General features: G+C 36.3%; 2 long non-coding RNA genes across 2 annotated transcripts; both read right to left on the bottom strand.

Moving 5' to 3' along the window:
• Positions 1–12,686: 12,686 nt before the first annotated feature.
• On the bottom strand, positions 12,687–13,593 carry LOC311078479. Its single transcript, XR_014605182.1, has 3 exons — positions 13,507–13,593; positions 13,154–13,308; positions 12,687–12,770 (listed from the first exon to the last, which is right to left on the bottom strand). It is a non-coding gene; the product is annotated as an uncharacterized lncRNA (long non-coding RNA).
• A 1,615-nt stretch (positions 13,594–15,208) lies between these two features.
• On the bottom strand, positions 15,209–16,810 carry LOC311078347. Its single transcript, XR_014605137.1, has 3 exons — positions 16,747–16,810; positions 16,568–16,668; positions 15,209–15,319 (listed from the first exon to the last, which is right to left on the bottom strand). It is a non-coding gene; the product is annotated as an uncharacterized lncRNA (long non-coding RNA).
• Between the last annotated feature and the right edge of the window lie 1,071 nt (positions 16,811–17,881).

Raw genomic sequence — 17,881 nt, 5'->3', positions numbered from 1 at the left:
CAGACCGGTGAAAACATTGCATTTGAGTTACACTTAAGTGTATACATTTAAAGTATATTATTTGTATAATAAGTACACTTTATAAAAGTACACTAAAGTGCTTTTTTTTCACAAGGGTTTTCTTTTGCATTTAAATGTTAATACAATAAATCTTGCATGTCACAAAGAACTTGTTTTTCCACCTCCACGAATGAGACGAGTGTTGTTCATTATGTCGCCTTGTTGAGGTAAATTGTATTTTTCCTTGCTTTACCCCGGTTTTAAAGTAAAAAGATGACTGTGAAAAAAAGTATTTAATTAAATACATTTATGGTGAGATTACTACATTTTATTTAATTAAACGCATTTATGGTGAGATTATTATATTTTCATGTCAATCTGTGTTCATTTTGACCACGAACCATGCGCTGTCACTTTAATTCAGCGTCTGCAGCACAGCAGAAATAGACTCAGAAACGATCGCTGCACGGCTGTATACGCACCACAACTGGAACGGATCGCCGGACCGCATCCGCGTGCAGTGTGAAAGCTCTAACCTGTTAACATGGATCAGTTATTAGAACAGGTTATGGATCAGTTGTGACACTTACAGGTCACTGTTGGGAAAGAAGCTGAAATGTTTCTCTCAGAGACACAAGGAAACATTGACTTCTCTTGAAATGTTAAACTGATGACAGAACTTATTTTTAAAAATCATCTTTAATCTTTGTAAGCATCAGTTTACCAAAAGTGACGCATTATGTTGTGAGCAATAAGCCAATCTGTGATGAGCGCATCAGCTCGGATGAAGAGCAAGACAATATTCATAACGATTATAAATGTACTTGATGTCATGAATGTCAGTGTTTTAATGGGATGTATATCATGCAGAGGAAAATAAGCCTCATTTACAAGCCTTCTCCACTAAGATTTAAATGTATTTTAGAAATGTGAAACACAAGTGAAGTGCCTGAAAGGCAGTAATAGATATTTAAAAAATGTAATTACATTACTTTTTAACTAAAAAAAAAGTAACTAATTACATTGTAACTTGCCAATACTGAGCAGCAGAATACAGTTCAATCTTCAAAAGAACAAATTAAAATACTGTTAGTAACTTGTATTAATGACTGTGCTTGTGTTCTGCTTTGATTTAGCAATATGTTTGTATTATTCTCATCATTTTCAATAAAAGTCTCTGCTGAATAAATGTATATTTATGCAATCCCGCCGCCGTTTTCATCGATCACTCTGGTATCCAGATTTAAAGGTTCATTGGCGTGACTTTTCTCTGTCTTGGTTTGCTGATTACCAGTTTTCAAATCTGCTGCCTTTAATGACTGAAACCAACTGTAGACGATTCAACAATTCAACAACTGTGAACTCTCTAGCCCTGTAACAGCACTGCACTATTGAGAAGTATCATCGAGTGTTGTGTATTGATGTGTCGTCATCAACGTCATTACGCACAAAGCGGAGATAAAGGATGGAAGTTAAATCTGGTGTCTGTGTGGTTCGATCCGAAATAACTAGAAAGGTTACAACATTGGCGACGAGGATGATGCAACAAGGACTCACTCGTTAGTTAAATCTGAAAGTGAGTTAGACGTGCGTCACGCCGACTGTTTTATCTCAGTTAACTGAAAAGTTTAGTGGAGATAGGCGGTGCGCGTTAAAGATGGACGGTACTGTTCCCAAGTTTGACTGCTACAGCGATCCATCCACGTTAGGTCCGCGGTGGACAAGATGGTTAAATGCATTTGAACTTTTTGCCGATGGAAAGGGTTTGATCCTGACTGACGATGCACCCGACGCTACAAAGCAAAGACGGAGAGCCTTGCTCTTACATCACGCTGGGACAGATGTGCAGGATATTTTCTCCACACTCGCTGACACAGGAGGGCCAACAGACTACGCGCAGGCAGTAACAGCACTGAACGCATACTTTGTGCCTCAGGTAAACACAGCGTTTGCAAGACAGACGTTTTATCAGCTTAAAGCAGAAAACGGGAAAACGCAGCACAACAGCTGAATTCACAGTTATTTGCGGGAGAGGGGAGCCATTGCTCGGAAAAGACACAGCAGTTAAATTAGGAGTGCTGAGGATCGGAGCTAATGTTGCAGTGGTGAGCGATGTGAAGTCCATGATACGACAGAAGTACCCCAAATTGTTCTGTGGAGTAGGCAAACTAAATACAAAACAAATTAGCCTACACATAGACAGCACAGTGATGGCAGTTGCACAGCCCCTTAGGCGCGTTCCGTTCCACCTTAGAGAGGCTGTTGAGGAAAAGATAAATGAGCTGCTCCACATGGACATTATCGAGAAAGTCAATGGAGCAACCCCGTGGGTAAACCCAGTTGTCATTGTACCCAAAGCGAATGGGGAAATAAGGATGTGTTTGGACATGAGACAAGCAAACACTGCAATCATTCGTGGGCGGTTCCCGATCCCCACAGTGGATGAACTGTTGCAAGGAATGAATGGGTCAGTCGTTTTCAGCAAACTAGACCTGAAATGGGGGTACCATCAGCTGGAATTGACCCTAAAATCAAGAGACATCACCACGTTTGCCGTTCATAATGGTATATACAGGTTCAAAAGACTGGTGTTTGGAGTGTTGTCAGCAAGTGAGCAGTACCAGCATGAAATAGCCACTGTTCTGGCTGGCATCGAAGGAGTAGAGAACATATCAGATGACATCATCATCCATGCACCTGATAAAGAGTCTCATGAGAAAAGAATGCATGTATATTAAATATAGAGTCATCTCAGCCTTAATAAGCCTGTTAACAAGCAGAATCACTGAAGGAAAGAAGAGAACAGAAAAAGAGATGAGCAGAAACACAAGAAATGTAAGCTTAGCGTTAAGTTCTGCCAGGAAGACTCAATCAGCGCGTCATGTATTAACTCACTTCTAACCAATCATGTGTTAACACTCTCAGTATAAAAGAATGGTACTTACATTCGTCTGAGTTCGCAGATACTGACGGCGCCAATTACCTCCATCCTCCCCACCACCACCAGCAGGATGGTCCCTTCCTTTACCTCCAGGGGGTCGGCTGCACCCCTGCCTTTGTCTTTGCAAATATGAAAATTAAATTTTTTACCCTAAAATTTAGAAGCATAACCCTTCACCATCCTCTACACTGTTAACCCTTGCTGTAAAAAAAGGCGTAATTCAGACAGTATCATACCATTTTCCATTAAAACAGTAATATACCGTAGAAAACAAAAATAGCCTAAAGGAATATACTGTAAATGAACAGTGCTCAAAATCGACACTCAGAGGCTGTTTTCCCAATCACACCCTATACCCTCATTCACTATTCCCTACATTAGTTCACTAATATAGTCCACTTGACAGAGTGAATGAAAAGAAGTGAGTGAATTGAGAAACTGATGAACACCTGATAAGCAGAATCACTGGAGGACAGAGAAACAAGAACAGAAAAAAGAGAAACACAAAAACTACAACTGACTTCCAGCCACACTGAGTGTGAAACCAGTTTACAAACCAGTTTACGATTATTTCTTTCATACATGTACAAAAGTTCTTGTTGAGAATTAACAAAGATTTAGTTAATAATAAAGTTTGTTGTCACCATGATGAAGATCAGTATTTGCTTTAGTTGGTCTTGTCTCTTGACTTCTTACCATTCATCTCTCTCTGGCTGCTGTAACAGTGAGTTTATAAAACACATTTGTTATGGCAAGAAAAAGTCAAGAGGTAGTTTATAAGGTGTTTTTATTCTTTTGTGATGATGTCACAATCATCCTGGACATGTCTGATTTTCAGATTATTCCTGTATATATTCATTGAAATTATGGGTATGTCATATTTAGCATAAATCTGTGTATCTACAAAATGAAATCAATATTTCTGTTATCAGGTCTTCTGAAAAATAACAATCATATAGTGCATTCAATTTTATTTTACTCCTGCTTGACTCAGACACACACAGACATCAACAATCAGCATATGAATCTCAACAATGGTGAAAAGTTTCATGTCGCAATGCATGCTGGGTTCCAGGATAATATAAAACTCCCAGCATGCACTGCTGCATGAATAATAAAAAAAAAGAAATATTGCCACCATTGTTGAGATTAATGTGCTAAATTGTGATATCTCTGTGTTTCTAAAACATAGTGTAGCTCTGTTTTTTTTGGTTTATGCATCATGTGTTAAAAAAAGAGTCATAGTAATTTATTGCTGTAGTTTCACAGTAGTGCTAATGTAACACTTTTGATCAAGGATAAAACTCTGAATGAATAAGAATTAATTCCTTAGTGAATGAACAGGCAATATGATGATTTTGTCATCATAAGCATTACAACCACAATCATTCATAAACTGTGTGTGCACAAGTGTGACTTGCAAAAACACAGCTCAAGCGGCAAAAGAAAAACTAATGTTTTAGCATCAGCATCCCAACTAAAGCAAGCACTGATCTCTATAACGGTAACTTCAAACCAAACATTTTCAATTAAACATCTCAATAACAACTTCTGTATGACAGAAATAAAGTCATACTGGTTAATAATAAGTGTAATAATGTGTAATGGCTGGAAGTCAGTCGTAGTTATTGTGTTTCTCTATTTTCTGTTCTTGTGTTTCTCTTTTCTTCAGTGTTTCTGCTTGTTAACAGCAGGTGTTCATCACTAATGCTCAACAATCACTTACATATCCTTAATTATCTCACTGCAACACTGTCTCAATGTTACTTTTTACTCATTGTAGTGTGGATTTCCCTGTGGGGTTGAAAGGGTTAACTGTGTAAGATAAAAAAGACACACCCACAAAATGTATTTTAACAGTAATAAACTGTAAGTTATAAAACAGGTTTATACTGGCAACACTGTTGCCAGTAGTTTACTGTAAAATTATTTTTTTGGGTCACCATTGTGCAGAAGAGTAGAGCCTGTGCTTCAGTCCAGGAGAAGATCTACAAACATTGATGATATGCTGCATGTTGCTTTATTTAACAGGCGGTGACTGTGTAGTTGCTGGTCCAGTGGAAATCTTTTTATGTACAATAGTTTTTTAGTGGTCTCAAATGAAAGAAGTTCACAGTTTTACTTTGCTCACATTATTAATGCATTATAAATTTTAGTTAATACATTTAAATGACAGTTGGTCAATTTAAGGCAGTCGGTTTCTGCAAGTGTAATTAGTTCATTTGAATTAGAATTTAGTGCATTTTTACAGAAACAAACTAGACTACAGTAAAGAACTGTACAATTAACAGTATTTTACTGGCAACAGTGTTGCCAGTATTTTACTGTAAAAAAAACCCGGTAAGGTCTAACAGTGTACAGTTAATCACTAATGAGTGCCTATCTTACATACAACACCACATTGTGTGAGTAATAATAGCAAATACTGTAAATATAGTAAAGATCTGCTATTATGCCCTAATATTCTACCGTATTTGTGAAGAACTAAAACATCCCATCCCAGTATTCCCAGTTCAGTTATATATTATTATTGGCAGAAAAAAAGCCTTAAATTTAAAATAAGTAAAATACATTAATAATGTAAATTATTATCACTATGATTTATAGATCAGGCTTCACTCTCTCATGTTTAAGAGACAGAGCAGGAGCAGTGATGGAGCTGCGATACTCTCTCTCCTCCAGTCGGTGACGGGATCACTGTATTCACGACCCATGGCTGTACGCTCTGTTCTGACCTGAAGTAGTAATTATGTGTTTTCCGATGCCAATCATTTGTAAATTAATCTTTCTTGTAAAGTTGGTTCTTTCTCTCCATTTAATTGGCCAAATTATTTTGCAATTCTGTTTGAATCGATTTCTGAATGTTATTGAAACACAGAAGCTACTCCTGATGAATAATGTCTGTGATATTTTAACAACGATGTCGGTCTCTGAAGACCTGAACAATCCTAGAGTTCACCTTTAGGTAATTCGGTAAATTTTTTCTTTAGTATTATTTTAGCATAATATCCACTGAAGTGTGCTTGCTTTGTTGTTGTATTTTGCACTTTTAGCATAGCCTAACGTATTATTTATTATATAATACGTATACGTATATTATTATTATTGTTTTGTAAAATGCTCTTTCTTTAATATTTCAGTGTTATTTACTCTTTGTAAGCAACTTAGATCAGGCTACAGCATCTTTAATTCAGTTTGATTAAAAAACAAATAATATAAAAATATTATTTTAAATAAGTATTTTGGAACGCTTAATTAATTGCTCAAGACTCATGAAATCATACCTAACTTGCTTCTGCATCCTTCATTAAACTGATTAATTAGTGATTCATTAATCACAAGACACATATATAAAGAAGATAAACTAATACACAAAATAAAGGAAGGAACATCACATTTATTAGATACGAGATAATAAATCATTGCTTCACCATTGCTGTTACTGCAGTACAGTTTATTTGTCAGTGTCCGACAACAAGATTAAAATAATAACCCATGTTTTCCCAGAATCACACACAAAAAAGGTGCAAGTAACCTCCTAAATCCTAAGAAAAGGTGAACGATTAGATGTAGGACAAATAATTCCTTATTCAATTCAATCCATAAAAATATGTAACCGGACCTCTATTCTACTCTACTACAAAAAAAAAAAAAAAAAAAAAAAAAAAACACACCCAAAATATGAAATAATCCATCAATTACCTATATCTATCAGTTGCCCAACAAACCTGTCAAAGCATAACCCTTCACCATCCTCTACGTTTAGTTGCTAACAGAGTCTATAACCAGCATTGAACGCCACATTTTGTGAATAAGCAAATAGAGCTGCTCAAACTATTTATATCAGTAGTTATGGCCAAATATTCTACTGTATATGTGAAGAACTGAAATATCCCAACAGGCAGCACTTCAGTTTTACCCAAGTTAACTCCAGATCAGAAAGCTCACTCTACTTGAGTATTTTAACTCTGATACTTTGGATTGATTTAGACATGTTTATGGTTTAATCGGATTTTTCTTTGCACAGCTTTTTGTCAACAGCATCTACCATAAGTTTTATTCACAAAAATGTCATATGGACACATGTTGCTTAAATTGCTCTCAATCAGTTATCTTTATTTAATCATGACGTTTCTCATTTGCAAGTAACTTTGGATAAAAGCATCTGCTAAATGAATAAAATAAAATCACATCAACTGCATGTTATGCTAATCATATTATTCCCAGTTCAGTGTACATATTAAAATTGGTGAAGAAAAGCCTCTAAATAATAATAAAAAAAAAACTAAGATACATTATGATTGTTACAGCAGAGTTAATTCCTGATTAGACTATTATTGTTTTGAAATCATAATTAAACATGAATGGTTTAAATTAACGGCCCTACTTTAAAGGTGAACAAGGGCAAGATTTGGATGTATAGATCAGACTTCACTCTCTCACATGTTTAAGAGACAGAGCAGGAGCAGGAGCAGGAGCGGGAGCAGGAGCGGGAGCAGGAGCAGTGATGGAGCTCCACTCTGCAGGACTGCAATACTCTCTCTCCTCCAGTCGGTGACGGGGATCTCTGTATTCAGGACCCTCATAGAGATCCCAGACGCCTCTGATCGGACCGCGTTAATACCGCAGTGGTCCAAAGAAGGACAGTCTTCTGTGATCAAGCGCTCATTGCCTCCAAAGTCTTCCTGATCGTAGACCCGAATCACACACTTGTAGAAAAGAAACATAGTTTGTTTTATATGAGACAAGCCAATAGAGCCAAGCAAACACTTGGATAATGAACAACGTCATTGTAGAGTGGTTTCTGTGTGACGTGTGTGTGTGTGTGTGTGTCAGTTCTTCAGAGATGACAAGCAACCATATACACACCTTGCCGAGGCGCCACCATCTGAAGCACTCCTTAGCGTCCTTCTCCTTCTCATCAGAGTTCTTTGTGTAGTAAACCCTACCAACATGTTCAATGAACTTCTCCGGCAGAAGACTGGATACCTGCCGATACAAGAGAAATAATGTGTTTATCAGAAATTATAGATCTGGGACACTTACTTTGACTTGCCTATTGACCAGGGGCCTCATTTATAAAACTTTGCATAGGATTTGCGTCAGAAGTGGCGTACTGATGAAACATAGGACGTGCGTACGCACAGAAATATTCGGATTTATAAAACCGTGCGCATGCACATCCTACGCAGTTTTCCCTTAATAAATCACAGTCAATTCTAAATGTAGCGCAGCTTTTGCGGCTTCATGTCACGCCCATAGTTGCTCATAAATAGTCCGTGAAACGCCCACAAGTTAATATTCATCGATTGCGAAATCATGGCAAACACAGAGAGGAAAACCAAGAAACGTAACTTAGAATTTATCGTTGGCGAGGTGGAAAAGAGGAGTAAAATGTTGTTTGGAGGGCACAGAGTGGGCATTACTAATGCCAAAAAGGCACTTGAGTGGCAAAAGGTTGCAGACGCCGTTAATGCTGCAGCCTCACAACCTCGGACCGTGGCCGAAATAAAAAAGAAATGGTCTGACATTTTATTACCATCCATTTGATTGCAAGTGCAACTGACAAGCTACAGATGTGTTATGAGGATGAATTGCATAACATGCTAATATTATTGCAGAACATATTTCACTTTTCTTTTTGCAAATATGTGTTAATTTGCATTTCTGTTGTAATCTTCGTTTGATTGTGTTTGTTTTACACTGCAGATCGATCAAACGGGTGTTCGTGTTGGCTGTTAATTGTAAGACTTGCTTTGTGAAGTCTTCATGTTATTTATAAGAGGCAGTATTGCCATTTCTTTTACACAACGGTCTACAGTTTCACACACTTTCACTGGTGAGTGACTCTGTATGTAAGATTGAAATAATGTAAGAATAAAATATGTACATAGAAGGGTGATAAATTGTAAAAAAAAAAAAAAAAAAGTGGTGCTGTTTTACGACCACCTAAGTGCCATTTAATAAAACCACTTTCACCCTATTAAAAAAAAAGTGACTGTAAATGCAAGATGATAATTAAGTGCTTAAAAATACAATATGTAAGATTTTTCACAGCATGAGGGCGCAGTTTTCAAAGAATAACAAAGGTGAACCTTGATGACGCTATGAAGGAGAGTGGAACGTAGGGAGATGTCGTTCTCACCATCCAGAGATGTATGGAATTAACGAATCATGATAACGGATGAGGTAATTTATTAGTTTTTGTATTACCTGAACGTTTGATCACACTATTTTATGTCATCGTAATGAATTAACTACAATGAACGCAAAATGTAATGCTAAATTATCCTGTTACAACTATTTGTCAAATGATTTGGTGGGTTAATGCTGCGCAGTTTTACGTGTTTAAGGTTAATGCCGTGTTGTTTTACGTGTTCAGAACAATCGTACTAAAAGTACATTTGACCGAACCCACAGTATTTGCAAGTAATGGCTAAATATTTTTTAACAACACATAGCCGATTGTATTTAATTGCACTGCCATAATCTTGGTCACCACACGTGATAAAAGGCATTGGCGAAGTACAAAGAGCAATATAACTGTGAAATTTCATCAGCATAACGATCACTTGATAGTTTTTGTGGTGAATCAACATGCATTATGATCTGTCACGTCATATATGTATCTCTAACTGGTAACGTCATTGATAAAAATGCTAAAGTGACAGAATGTAAGAATATGGTGTAATTCATATCTATTAAAATCATCTGTACTGTACATGACTATTACATTACTTGTACAAACAAACATAGATTTGCTTACCTGTCTATTAATACACACGCAAGATCAGAGTCTCTGTCGAGCCCAAGTTCGTCGCAAAGCTCTCTCCATCTCGAAAACGCCACGCCGATATTTATCCTTGTTTTATACCTCCGCTTGTCACAAACTCTGCGTGTCTCCTCATATCAACGCTTACGTTTTGTTTCAATACTCGTTTTCATATACTTATTGAGTTTCAATACTCGCCAAAGACTAATCGTGATCCATGATGTACACAACAGCTATAACCACTACTTGCGCATTTGTCCACGTGATATCGCGGAAACCGAGGATAGCGCGGATATTGCGTCATTGACGGGCGACATTTTTTTCCGGGACGGACCATTATTTAAAATTGGAATTTCTCACAACTGCAGGAAATATATCACACTGTGCAAGTGATTTTTGGATATTTTATTACCAAAATCTTACATATTGTATCTTTAAGCAATGGCTTGATTACGTAATAAGTAAGAATAAGTAACAAATAGATGTTTTAAAAAGGTACATTTATAAATAAAAATGTAATTTCAAACATTTTCTTGCACCCATCTCTCCAGATTAACAGGGGGGTTTGGCAATTAATTTGTAATTCTAAAACATAACCTACACTGTTAACCCTTGCTGTAAAAAAAGGCGTAATTCAGACAGTATCATACCATTTTCCATTAAAACAGTAATATACCGTAGAAAACAAAAATAGCCTACAGGAATATACTGTAAATGAACAGTGCTCAAAATCGACACTCAGAGGCTGTTTTCCCAATCACACCCTATACCCTCATTCACTATTCCCTACATTAGTTCACTAATATAGTCCACTTGACAGAGTGAATGAAAAGAAGTGAGTGAATTGAGAAACTGATGAACACCTGATAAGCAGAATCACTGAAGGAGAGACAAACAAGAACAGAAAAAAGAGAAACACAAAAACTACAACTGACTTCCAGCAATACTGAGTGTGAAACCAGTTTACAAACCAGTTTACGATTATTTCTTTCATACATGTACAAAAGTTCTTGTTGAGAATTAACAAAGATTTAGTTAATAATAAAATTTGTTGTCACCATGATGAAGATCAGTATTTGCTTTAGTTGGTCTCTTGTCCCTGGACTTCTTAGCTTTCATCTCTCTCTGGCTGCTGTAACAGTGAGTTTATAAAACACATTTGTTATGGCAAGAAAAAGTCAAGAGGTAGTTTATAAGGTGTTTTTTATTATTTTGTGATGATGTCACAATCATCCTGGACATGTCTGATTTTCAGATTATTCCTGTATATATTCATTGAAATTATGGGTATGTCATATTTAGCATAACTCTGTGTATCTACAAAATGAAATCAATATTTCTGTTATCAGGTCTTCTGAAAATAACAATCATATAGTGCATTCAATTTTATTTTACTCCTGCTTGACTCAGACACACACAGACATCAACAATCAGCACATGAATCTCAACAATGGTGAAAAGTTTCATGTTGCAATGCATGCTGGGTTCCAGGATAATATAAAACTCCCAGCATGCACTGCTGCATGAATAATAAAAAAAAGAAATATTGCCACCATTGTTGAGATTAATGTGCTAAATTGTGATATCTCTGTGTTTCTAAAACATAGTATAGCTCTGTTTCTCTGGTTATGCAGCATGTGTTAAAAAAAAGAGTCATAGTAATTTATTGCTGTAGTTTCACAGTGGTGCTAATGTAACACTTTTGATCGAGGATAAAACTCTGAATGAATAAGAATTAATTCCTTAGTGAATGAACAGGCAATATGATGATTTTGTCATCATAAGCATTACAACCACAATCATTCATAAACTGTGTGCGCACAAGTGTGACTTGCAAAAACACAGCTCAAGCGGCAAAAGAAAAATGAATGTTATAGCATCAGCATCCCAACTAAAGCAAGCACTGATCTCTATAATGGTAACTTCAAAACAAACATTTTCAATAACAACTTCTGTATGACAGAAATAAAGTCATACTGGTTAATAATAAGTGTAATAATGTGTAATGGCTGGAAGTCAGTCGTAGTTATTGTGTTTCTCTATTTTCTGTTCCTGTGTTTCTCTTTTCTTCAGTGATTCTGCTTGTTAACAGCAGGTGTTCATCACTAATGCTCAACAATCACTTACATATCCTTAATTATCTCACTGCAACACTGTCTCAATGTTGCTTTTACTCATTGTAGTGTGGATTTCCCTGTGGGGTTGAAAGGGTTAACAGTGTAAGATAAAAAGACACACCCACAAAATGTATTTTAACAGTAATAAACTGTAAGTTATAAAACAGGTTTATACTGGCAACACTGTTGCCAGTAGTTTACTGTAAAATTATTTTTTTGGGTCACCATTGTGCTGAAGAGTAGAGCCTGTGCTTCAGTCCAGGAGAAGATCTACAAACATTGATGATATGCTGCATGTTGCTTTATTTAACAGGCGGTGACTGTGTAGTTGCTGGTCCAGTGGAAATCTTTTTATGTACAATAGTTTTTTAGTGGTCTCAAATAAAAGAAGTTCACAGTTTTACTTTGCTCACATTATTAATGCATTATAAATTTTAGTTAATACATTTAAATGACAGTTGGTCAATTTAAGGCAGTCGGTTTCTGCAAGTGTAATTAGTTAACTATAATTTAGTGCATTTTTACAGAAACAAACTAGATTACAGTAAAGAACTGTACAATTAACAGTATTTTACTGGCAACAGTGTTGCCAGTATTTTACTGTAAAAAAACCCGGTAAGGTCTAACAGTGTAATGAAATGCCAGTTGGTATGAGTAGGCTACCTCATATTTCTTAATCTTGTAGCCTTTAGTGGGTTTCTTCTTCTTGTAGAAGTAGACACTGTTGATGGGGTTTTCACCATTCTTATTATAATCCAGTGTAATTACCTGTGTGAGAGGAGATTACAGTGTTAGTCACTAAAAAGTGTTGAAGAAAAATCAAAGAGTGGAAATTTTGGAAATTCTGAACACAACATACTTCAGTGCTGAAATCCTTCTTATCCAATAACACAGTCTGGTGAAGTTTGTTCCATTCATCCACTGCTTCTTTCCAGTTACGCTGGAGAATTGAGCATTAAAGTCAAACAAATAAGAACAAATTATCTACATGAGAGTATATCATTATCTGTGCATGTCCTTCAGCAAAGAAATTTCTTATTGTTTTTTTTACCTGCACGTTTTCATTGATTGTACAGGTTATGAAATTATGAAATGGCAGATCAAAAGATAGGTATGATTTGTTGGTGCATCTACCAGCATACCGGAACAGTATTATTAGCTAATTGGAACAGCCTTTTAAGTCAATTTAATGGAGTGATAATGGAATAAATCGAAATTGCAAATATGAAAATTACCCTAAAATTTAGAAGGGGAAGTTAAAATTTAGTTATAAAATAATGGTATGTTTCTCTATAATTCTATGAACACTAGAATTTTACTCACCTCAAAGACTTCCCCTTCAGCTTTAGCTTCCTCTTCTGTTATTCTGGTCTCTCCCACACACTTTGGCAGGCGTCTCCTCACAACATCCTCAAGCTCTTTTCTGGCACCTTTCAGCTTGTCATCAGTGGAGTACAAGATCTCCTCAAAGATGTGATCTGATGGAATGAGAACAATTTCGACTGAACGTTGCTCTGCATCTTTACCATTGAAACCTTTCTGGTCTAATGAAAACATGTTTAAATCATAAGAATAAACCATGTAGGAGTAAGAGTAAGATGCCTTGAACTTGAACTTTACAACTTCTCTTTTCCCCCCATTTGATCTTTAGAATCCTACCTGTGTTTTCAACTTACCTGTCAGTTTAATGAACTTTGTCTTTTCATCTTGAGAAAGGGATTCTGAAATCAGTGTGATCGCTTGAGAAGGGGATTCTGATCTCTGGGTGATCTCTTGAGAAGGGGATTCTGAACTCTGGGTGATCTCTTGAGAAGGGGATTCTGAACTCTGGGTGATCTCTTGAGAAGGGGATTCTGAACTCTGGGTGATCTCTTGAGAAGGGGATTCTGAACTCTGGGTGATCTCTTGAGAAGGGGATTCTGAACTCTGGGTGATCCCAAGTGTGTCTTTAGCTTCCCAGAAGGCGTTTGCGATTCTAATGAACAAATTTAAAAAAAGAAGTATGAAACAGTACATAACTCAAGCAATAATAAACTATAAAAAACAAAGATTATAACTGAGTAAAAACAATAATAACTTGTCTTCAATGATGTTGACGATCTTGTGCTGGTAGGCCTGGAGATACAGGGTGTATCTGGTGTGAAACATGTCATAAACATTATCTGCCACCTATGAGAGACAAAGAATAGCACAAACAGTCAAATATTAATATTGATATGTACAGGTTTTCAATTGTCATTCAGAAATATTCTTAAATTTGGCTAAATTGGAAACTTTTAAACGTTACAAAGATAATTCCTTTTGAAATGAGCAGTAATTGATCACTGTCAGACAATGGGCCCTATTTTAACGATCTGAAGAGCAAGTGTCAAAGCGCAAAGCGCAAGTAACTTTGTGGGCGGGTCTCGGCGCTGTTGCTATTTTCCCGGCGGGATAAATGGCTCTTGCGCCCGGCGCAAATCTAAAAGAGGTTGGTCTGAAGTAGCTTCATTATTCATAGGTGTGGTTTGGGCGTAACGTGAAATAAACCAATCAGAGCATCATCTCACATTCCCTTTAAGAGCAGACGCGCTTTTTCCTTAGCGTATATTGCTATTATAACGGCGGATTTGCCAGGCGCGCGCCAGGAGTGGTTCACAGCCGAGGAGAGCAACGCTCTCGTCACGGCCGTAAAAGAGAGAGAAGTGACATTGGGGATGGAGAAACACACCCAAATTAGCTTCGGTTAAACAGGTATATAATAATGTGGGTAAATGTGTAAGATAGATGTATGCTTTTATAATAAATTATCTATCTATCTATCTATCTATCTATCTATCTATCTATCTATCTATCTATCTATCTATCTATCGTTTGTAATAATATGATTTGCAAAAATGAAAATGCTGCTTCTGTGTAGATTAGAGAATCAAAGTGTATGCGCGTTGTGCACGCAATACATTATGGTCAAGCATGCGCCCTTAAAATAGCATAATGAACAACGCGCAACGCGCCACTGACTTTAGACTAGGTTTTTTCTGGCCAGTGGCGCAATTGTTTTATGGAACAGTAAAATAGCACCAGGGATTGTTTGCGCCGGAACACGCCTCCTTTTTTGCGCTGAACCGCCCAGGGAGCGCAAGTTCATTCCCTAGTTTAGCGACGTGCTTCTGTGGAGGGAAAAGCGCGCTTTGCGCGGGTGCAAAATAGGAATGAAACATGCGTCGGTGTACAAAGTCAATTGCGCTGGGTGCAAGATAGGGCCCAATGTCTCAGGATACTGCACAGAAAGACTAAATTCAATGTTCTGCTGTTATATACAGTATGAGACACTCACAGTGTTATCCAACAGGCAGAAAGTGATCAGCCATCAAATAAGCAGTGGTAAGTGTATCATGTACCTTGTCCCTGAAGCAGATGTGATTTCTCCCGTTCACATCACACACTCGAGCAGATTTCAGCAGACGCTGATGGTCAAAGCTGTTTGGGATGCCGAGGTAATGACAGTCTCTGAAACAATAAGAGAGGATTTAAATGCACACTCTTGCTGATGGATATCACTGATCTCTGACTTTAACCGTACAGAACGAAATTATATTTCCATTTATTTGAGATCAAAATATTATATGGTCATATATTAATGTTCTGTTGGGATTTAAAGGGGTTTCTGTTGTCTGAGGTTTGGGGGTCACCATTGTGCAGAAGAGTAGAGCCTGTGTTTCAGTCCAGGAGAAGATCAAGAGACATTGATGATATGCTGCATGTTGCTTTATTTAAAAAGCAATAACTGTATATCAGTGGTGTCTATTAACCTGTTAAGCATCTTTAAGTTGATTTTTTTTTATTTAATTTTTTTACTTGTTTTATTTGTCCAGTTAAATTTCAGACATACACAAAGTATTTATAGTTTAATAAATACACATAAATGTGTTTTTATATTAGCAATGAGTAAAACATCCTTGAAAAATTGAAGGCAATAGTTTTCCTCATGGTTTCAAATACACTCAACTAATTACATTTTACAGTGTGAATATATTGTAAATACAGTTTAAATATATGAAAAGCAGCATTTCGTTATGTATTATTAAATATATTGTTATATATTAACAGTATATTAGCACAATATATTATTCAGTATATCTACGCCATACTGTGTATAATATATTGATTATAAATATATGGAAATATATCTTCTTTCCATAAGGGACACTACCTTAAAATGAAGTGTAAACCTTTAATTTATACACTACCGTTCAAAAGTTTGGGGTCAGTAAGGTTTTTAATGTTTTTAAAAGAAGTCTCTTGTATTTTTAAATCAAATAAATGCAGCCTTGGTGAGCAGAAGAGACTTCTTTTAAAAACATTAAAAATCTTACTGACCCCAAACTTTTGAACGGTAGTGTATTTTTGATTGACATATCGCTATATTTTTGGTTTCACATAACTTTTGGTCTTATTGCTTTAAAAATAATAATAAAGTGAATCACAATATTTCTCAGAATTTCTAGTAGGCTAAATTACGTTATGTTGTTCAGATTTTGTAAATCACTTAAGTAAAAATGTTGATCTCTGTTCTAAACAATTGTCAATTACTCAGAATCGTGTAGCTCTATATGAAAATATAATTATGAATTGAAAGTTTACTGTGATATCAATAATGACATTTTGACTACTGGTATTTATGCTAATGGCCATTTAAGTCCTTCACAATGTGATAATTATGTATAAATAATCAACATTTAAAAAAAATACAATTACCTTGCAAAATAGTCCCATTTGCGCACATCAATTTCATTCCATTTATTTACCACAATCTCATACAGGAAAGCTTTCTCCTCAGGCCTCCCCGTCGCTGTCCACTGGAAGAATATAAATAACTTCAGTACAATATAACTTGTTGGACACCCAGTAAAATGGCAGTGTACAGGATTATTTACCTCCTCTGAAGTTGCAGGCTCAACCCCCTTAATTAACTTTTCAATAAAGGTGAGATCTCTCTCCTCCAGATCACTTCTCAGTCCTTTTTCCTCTACTATGTCCAGAAACAAAGAAACCGACACCTCCTCGTGCTATACAAAATATGAAACATACACACAATCACAAATGTATGAATGAAACAGTACAACACTTACTATAACTCTTAGAAATAAACCATGTAAATTGGATACAGCCATAAATACATAATTATGTACAACTTGTGAGCATTTTTTTATCTAAAACCAGATATCACAGTATCTCAAAGAAAAACTGGTTACAATCTAAAACCTGTCTCAGTTCCTGTCTGTGATCCTGCAGTAGTGCTATAGTATCTACAATTGAACTAAGGCCACATCCACACAAAGCCAGAGCTATCCAATCTTTTTTTTTTTCTCGTTCTAAAAAAGACTCCGTAAACACGGTGTCGTCTCAAGAAATATCTGCGTACTCACGAAACCACTGAAACTGACTCAAACCTATGTAGTATACATGCTAGACGAGCAGTGCTGTAATTCTGCCACAAAGATGCACTAAAAATGGAGAAGAAGACTTAAAGCATGCGCATAAACCTTGCGCACTGTATTCAAGAATAATAGGCTCAGTAGCTGTTTTTTGTTGTTGTTGTTGTTTTGTTTTTGTTTTTTTACCAAGAACTTTATTGAACAATACAAACAACAATAAATGACCTGGTACAAAATATGAAATATCTTAAGGCGGGCGTACACGGTGCGATTTTTGCTGTTTTTACGAGCTCGCAGATGATTTTTTTCACTCTGAAGAAATCGAGTGGAATCGGTGATGCTTGCATGGTCGCGGCTCGCAGCGTGTGAGAGGAATTAAGAGCCGAGCCAAGCATGTTATGAGCACCTCCCCACCTCCCCCCACCTATATATATTATTTATATATATATATAATTTATTTATTATTTATTATATATATTTTTTGTATATATATAAAAAACACATTTTGAACTACTGCTTTGCTTAGACATTAAACAATTTAAGAATCAGCATATACATCTCCACAATGTATTCTGGGAGCCATTAATGAGATTTGTATGATGCACCCAGAATACATTGCGGCACAAAGCATGTC

The sequence above is a fragment of the Abramis brama genome (genome assembly GCF_963993115.1).
Source record: "Abramis brama genome assembly, chromosome: 2".
Classification (NCBI taxonomy): Eukaryota; Metazoa; Chordata; class Actinopteri; order Cypriniformes; family Leuciscidae; genus Abramis; species Abramis brama.
The sequence above is the reverse complement of the archived record's forward strand: the minus strand, read 5'-3'. Positions and strand labels throughout refer to the sequence as shown.